Source organism: Mus caroli, chromosome 6, assembly GCF_900094665.2.
Source record: "Mus caroli chromosome 6, CAROLI_EIJ_v1.1, whole genome shotgun sequence".
Classification (NCBI taxonomy): Eukaryota; Metazoa; Chordata; class Mammalia; order Rodentia; family Muridae; genus Mus; species Mus caroli.
This window is the reverse complement of record NC_034575.1, coordinates 137,901,550-137,908,675: the sequence shown is the minus strand read 5'-3', so window position 1 is coordinate 137,908,675 and position 7,126 is coordinate 137,901,550.

Here is a 7,126-nt window from a genome sequence, read left to right as displayed (position 1 = left end):
TTGAATCAGCCAGGCAAAGATCAGAAAGAACTAGAAAGGGTGAGCTTATTTAGCAGCAAGTCTGAGGCTGAGAACATTCTAGGCCTAGATTAGGTTGTACAGAGGCTAGAAGCTCTCAGGACTAGACATAGGTTAGCAGACAGAAACAGCAACCCTCTAAGATGACAATTCCACAGGAGAATCGAAAATAACAGAAAGATGAACATGGACCATTGCCTAAATTGCTTTCGAAGATCCATAATTCCTAGTACATGGACATTTTCAGGACTACAACAGGTAAAAACATTGATAGAAAATAATTTCTATATGTTCTAAGTCCAGTGATGCAGAGTACTGTGGGTCAAGGATTCTACCCTGCTTTACTGATGGCTCAGCTTCAGATGTCCCCATGATAGGCATGCCTTAGGGAACTGTTTACTGTACAAATTACTTTAGGATTTTCCTCACTGCATTTCTAGAAAGATAGAGAGGAATTTTGACAGCCTAGTATACCATTTTTTTTTTTTTTGGTCAATGTTGATCAACAGGGAAGAGAGAATCTCAGTTGACAAATGCCCTCACTAGATTAGTCTATGTGTAATCCAGTGGGACATTTTCTTGATTATTGGTTGATGTGCAAGGGCCCACTCTACTACAGGTGACATCACGCCTGGGTAGTGGTCCTGAGTTGTGTAAGAAAGCAGACTGAGGAAGCTGTGAGGCCCACCTCCATGCCCTCTGCTTCCGTTCCTGCCTCAGGTTCCTGCTTGAGTTTCTGCCCTGAGTTCCCTCAGTGAAGAACTGTGACCAATATGATGAAATAAACCATCTCCCCTCAAGCTTGTTGCTGGTCATAGTGTTTGTCACAACAATAGAAACACATAACCAGGACACCAGATAGTTTTCTAACTCTGGATTTAGGCATCTAACTGTAGAATCTGGGAGGAAATCTCTTATGTTCTGCTGACTCCATAAAACATCTTCGCTGCTTCATTATTTCCAAATGCCTCCTGGCTCAGACCGTCAGGGCTACACTTCAGTTGTACACTTTAAAACATTCATGGATATATCTTGAGTTTGGCTACCGTAGTGCCTGTAATATTTTCCAGCTGCTATGAAAGAACTGCAGAGGGGAGTGATATTCTGCAGTCACATTCTTGGGTTGGTTATAAATTTGTTATGTAATACTAAGTCTCAGGGTTTCTGTTCTTTGTTTGGAAACTGCAGGGCCCCTGGGGAGTGTGTGATTTGTAGTAAAGGACACCAAAGCATCTCCAATACCCACTGAAAAGTGTTAACCCCTTTCCCGGCCACTCTCATTTCCCGGGGTGGGGGTGGGGGTGGGGGTGGGGCTGGGAGATCTGACTAATAATTTTACAGTTAATTTCTTCCAGTGCAGCACTTGGTTAAAACAAGAAATGGATTTTATCTTTGTGGCTTTGCTGCTCCTGACATATTCATTGAACTGTCACAAGTAGAAATTAAAAAAATGAATAGTTCAGCAGCTTCTCTCAGCTAATTTTCTTGGCCGTTAGGGATGGAGGAGCGGTATCCAGATAGATATGAGCGGAGTTGAAGGTGATAGTGTGGGAGACTGGACACGGGGGAAACACATCCGTGGCTCTCTGAAGCACCGCTGAGAAAGGAAGCTTGTTATAATTTTGAGTGAGCCTCAAATGAAGCTATGCTAGATCTTCATGACTTTCAGAATCTCTGGGCCTGATGAGAAATACCAGAATTTGGGCGTTTACCTGTTAGGGCTGCACACCCCCGGTGTCTGTCCCTTAGCATCTTCTAGTCAATGGCCTGGGAGCAGCACCGGCACATGCAGTCTGCTTCACTTCAAGCAGAAACAGGGTTACCTTCCCTCAGCTTCTGCTCTCCAGCTGCAGACTTCTCTCTCCTGGTGTGGTCAGAGATGATGTTGGAGGAAAGACTGGGGACAGTGTGTGAGGTGGGACAGGGGCAGTTCGGTTCATCTTAAGTTCCTGCTGCTACTGAATAAGGAAAACCATGCTTGCGTTTTATTTTTCTTCTATGTTTATTCTGGTGTGTGTGTGTATGTGTACATGTGTGTGTGTATGTATGTATGTGTGTGTGTGCACCTGTGTGAGTGTATGTGTGCATGTGTCTATGTGTGTGTATGCACCTGTGTGTCTGTGTGTATGTGTGTTTACGTACACCCGTATGTGTGTGTGTGTGCACCTGTGTAAGTGTATGTGTGTATGAGTGTGTGTCTATGTGTATGAGTGTGTGTGAGTGTGCATGTGTGTGATTGTATGTGTGTGTATTTGTGTCTGTGTGTGTGAATATGTATATGTGTGTGTGTGTGAGCCTCTGTGTGTGTGTGTGTATGAGTACGTGTATCAGTGTGTGTTTATGTATGTGTGTGTACACTTGTGTGCTTTTGTGTGCATCTGTGTTCTGGGGATTAAGCTCAGGTTGTTGGGTTTTACCCACTGAGCCATCATGCAAGCCCTCCATCTCATTTTGATTTGATACAGGCCTGTCACTGAGTCAGGGGCTCAGGGGTTTGGGTAGACCAGCAGGCCAGCAGCCCCCAAGGGCTCTTCCTTTCTCTGCCCCCTCAGTACTGAGGTTGTAGGAATGTACCACACACAGCTTTTCCTCGGGCGTTAGGGATGGAACTCCAGTCATCACACTGTGGACTTTTCTCTGATTCCCACCTCACACCGCTGTCTGCCTTGCTACGCTTACAGGACCTTAGTTTGGGGCTGTGTCCTGGCTTCTCTTCTTTAATTTAACCATGCGTCTATTTCTGCTCTACTTCTCATAGCTCACTCACTTTCTTCTCAGATGTAGGACACGTAACAATATTAAGAATGGGTGAGGAAATAATTGAGAAAGTGAGTATAGGAAATGTTTATTAAGAAATATCAGTGGGTGGGGACCTGGAGCAAGGGCCTAGGGATTTAGAGGGTTGCTGCTATTGCAGAGGACTGGAGCTTAGTTCCCAGGATCCAGAGCTTCCTGTAACTCCAAATCCAGCTCTGGTACCCTCTTTGGGCTCCTATGGAGACATCTGTGCAGGTTCACGTACATGCGCACGCGCGCGCGCACACACACACACACACACACACACCACATTTTTTTTTTAAAGAAACACTGGGATACTGTTTGGCAAATTTGCTAAAAGCACCTAGTGATCATAGTATTTCCCCTTCTTCAGCAATGACATTCCACAACAATGACATTCCTCATATCCTCACCAAACTTGTCAGCTGCAGGGGGATATCTGTGATGACACTCCAGGACCTTCCACATCCACCTGTGGTGCTCACATCAGCCTCCTGGTTGTGTGCTTGAGGTCCTAGGCACTCCCAAGTCTGAGGGCAACAGTGTTACAAACTCACCAGTAAAGACATTCGGACCACCACTGTCCCGAAGCAGAGGACACCCAAGTGCAGTTAGTATCACAGATCGCATTCTGGGAGTGGAAAAGCCCAATCTGCCCAATGATCAAATCTCATCCATACCAAAAACTCTTTATTCCTATGAGGCTAGAGCATGGACACAGCGTTCTAAAGAGGGCTTTACACCTAAAATAAGAGTGAAAGTGGCCAGGGAGATAATAACAGTATGTTGAGAGTTAAATTTATGTAACAAAATTAATTCAGGAAAGTTGTTGTATTTATAACCTAGAAGAGCATACTTTTTTTTCAGCAGAGGTAAAATGAACTATATGTACAAAAAAATTACCTAAAAAGCTGTCAAAAACACTTTTAAATGTACCACAACAAGATGCGTGCTTATGTGTTTATACACATGTGTGAGTGTGTGTATGTGTGTGTGTGTGTGTGTGTGTAGTCTATGCACCTACCCCTTAAGACAGAAGCAGCCAGATGCCATGCCTTGCAGCCTGAAGAGATCAGGACGCACCTCCCTGCAGCTCTTCCCGGGATAGAGGACCGGGCCTCTAGGGCCTGGAGCTGTGGCCTAACAAGAGCTTCCAATTTATGGTCCTAACCAGTACCTGGTTACTCCCTGCTACTTGTCACGTGCTATGTTGAAACAAATCAAACTGTCTATAACTTCCTGCCGGCCTCCCCAACATCTTAATAAAAGTCTGACATTTCCTTCACTCTTGAGATTTCTCAGGGGATTGCCACAGACAGGGGTCTTCTGGCCTCTCTCCTGCCACCCTCTCAGGGTGCCTTTCTCTCTCCTTAGCCTTCTGTCTCCCTGTCTCACTGTTAATGAAGCCTTTTAATGCCCCAATTTGGTGGTTTTTAATATATTATACCATTTATATCAAATGACCTTTTTTCCTCAATAAATATCTGAAGGAATTCTTTGTCAGCTTCCTTTTCCCAGACTGACTGCTGCTGGATTGTCATTATTTCTTCATTATTATCATCATGATGACCCAGTGTAGAGACTTGGCTCTTTAGCATCTGGTGGCCTCCCCTTCAGCCAGAACTGAAGACCTGAATTCTTTCATGTTTCATGTTTTGTTACCTCTCTTTAACGTCCCACATGCTTGTCCCTATACCTTTTTTAAAAAATCATACCTTTTAATTTACCAGTTTGTCATATTTTGTGTTGAGGTGCACAGTTAAGAGAGACATCTTGTTAGTAGGCAAGCCTCTTTAAGGAATCCATGGACACTTGGTGATAATAAAGACATCAGGAGAATGTACCTGGCATGGAAGATTTTGAAAATTTTAGGCTGTGCTTGAGATAAAGATATCAGAAAGTCAGAATCCTGGAAGGTAGAGCTTGAGACATTCTCTTTGCTTTGGATTTTTGCTTAATCCAAATTATGGATTACCCATTATGGCTCACCCAACGGTCCATAGATGCTCCAGGCTTGCAGCTGGAGAAGTGTCTCATTCTAGTGTTGCATGGGATGGAAAAACTTGGTAATGGTGAAGTCACGAGAAAGTAGTAACCGTTAGAATAAAGACTCGAACTCGGGTGTCCTGACACACAGTCTCATAGATTTCAGCTGATACACAAAAGATTCTTCTTAAGAAAATCAGGGAAATATGTACACCTAGATTAAGACAAACAGGTCCCATGCTTCATTAGAAGTGCATTTTGCCAGAATCTAGGGTTGGAGAGACTGTGCTGGAAGGGTGACCAGGCCTGGCTTCTTGGGAAAGATGCTGGAAGCCCAGTGAAGCCAGTGTGGTCTGTGGAGTGATAAAGTTGCTGAGATCTCAGACCTGGAAGGCGAAGGGGATTTGGAATGTCCTCCCAGTCAGTAAATGTTACAAAGAGGTGTTTAATCAAGATTGTGAGTAAATCAGCAGGTAATCAGCAGAGGTTTATGAAAGCTAATTGAGAAGAGCTTCGCAGAACAAGAAATTAAAGTAGGCCAATTAGAAAACTCATTAAGTGGGAAGTCACAAGCTTCATTAATAAGTTGTCAAAGAAAGGAATAAGAGAAGCACAGAGGTAGAAGGTGGAAACGAGCGTTAGTGACTGTACTTCCCTGGCCACGCCGGACACCTACGAGGAAATGCAGTTGCTGTTGATGTGGCAAAAGCTACATACATTTTAGTTTTACACCATATTGCTTTAAATACTCAATATTGCTTATGAAAACCTCTGTGGTTGCTTAGACCCTCCCTTCCTCCCTCCCTCCCTCCCTCCCTCTCACCCTCCCTCCCTCCCCCTTCGTCTTTCCTTTCTTCCTTTCTTTGTGTTCTTGTGAGATAGAGATCATGTAGCCCTGGCTGGTCTCAATTTCACTCTAGAGCGGAGGCTGACCCTGAACATCGATCCTCCTGCTTCCAGTTGCCAAGTGTTAGGATCATTGGTGTGCTCCATTAGATCCAGCTCGGTACTTTGTCAGTGTCACTGAGGGATTACAGATGTGCTAAGAATATGTCTGCAGGGTCTTTGTAAATCTGCAGCGTAAGCATTAGTGCCCTTGTGTCTTTTTAATATGAAACTTTGGGTAATTAGTCTTGAAGGAAATAACCCAAGGTATGGAAAATATATATACTCATTGTAGGATAACTCATAGCAGAGGAAATTCTAAAAATTTAAATTATATATGAAGAAAGAATGGCTGTCTTGTTATGGTACATTTATAATATGAATAACATGTAAATAATTAAATTTATATGCTCAAGAAATTTTGAATGATATGGGACAGTGTTTATGATACCTGCATTATGTAACAGAGTATCAAATATAAATTTTTATTGCACATATCCATAATTTTGAAAACTCTGCAAAATTGGATGGAGAAAAATAGATCAACACTTCACATCTGAAGAACTTCCCGCATGTGACAGATATTTAGAAATATCGATATTTTTGTATTTAATGGTTTTTGGTTTGCTTTTGACTTCATTTATGCCAGACTGGACTTGAATTTGTGATTTTCCTGTCTGAGCCCTGTGAATGCTGGGATTACAAATGCAGGTAGTAATATTATTGTCCAGGCTGAATGTTAACGGTGTGTGATGGTTTGTACCGATCATCAACTTCACCAGATCTAGGCTCCACTAGAAAGGCAGGCCCTGGGCTCACCCGTGAGGAGTTATCTAGACTAGGAAAACCTCTGGGAAGGCCTGGGAGGGACTGCCAGGATAGATGTGAAGACCCAACCTGAAGGTCCCTGTCCTTGGGGTGGATTCGGGTGGTGTGCAAAGGGGCTTAGCTGAGCATGGGGCCTCACTGCCCTTTCCTTTCTGACAGTGGCTGCAGGAGGACCAGCTCCCGCAACCAGCACTGCCTGCCATGATGGATCACACTCTGACAGACACAATAAACCCTCCCTGTCTGTAACTTGCTTTTGTCTGGGTGTTTTATCCTAGTAGCAGGAAAAGTAATACTATAGATGGGAAGCTAAATGTGTCTGTAATTTCCCCCATAAACACTTGGGTCTTGCTCTGGAATGATCTAGAAAGTCACCTGAACCATAAACTACATCCTGTTTTTATTAAAGGGGTTATCTGATAGCTTCATTTCAGTTCAGGAGAACAACTTTATTTTGTTTTATTTGAAGACTTTCTCTTTCTTTCTTTCTTTCTTTCTTTCTTTCTTTCTTTCTTTCTTTCTTTCTTTCTTTCTTTCTTTCTTTCTTCCTCTCTTCCTTCCTTCCTTCCTTCCTTCCTTCCTTCCTTCCTTCCTTCCTTCCTTCCTTCCTTCCTTCTTCCTTCCTCTCTTC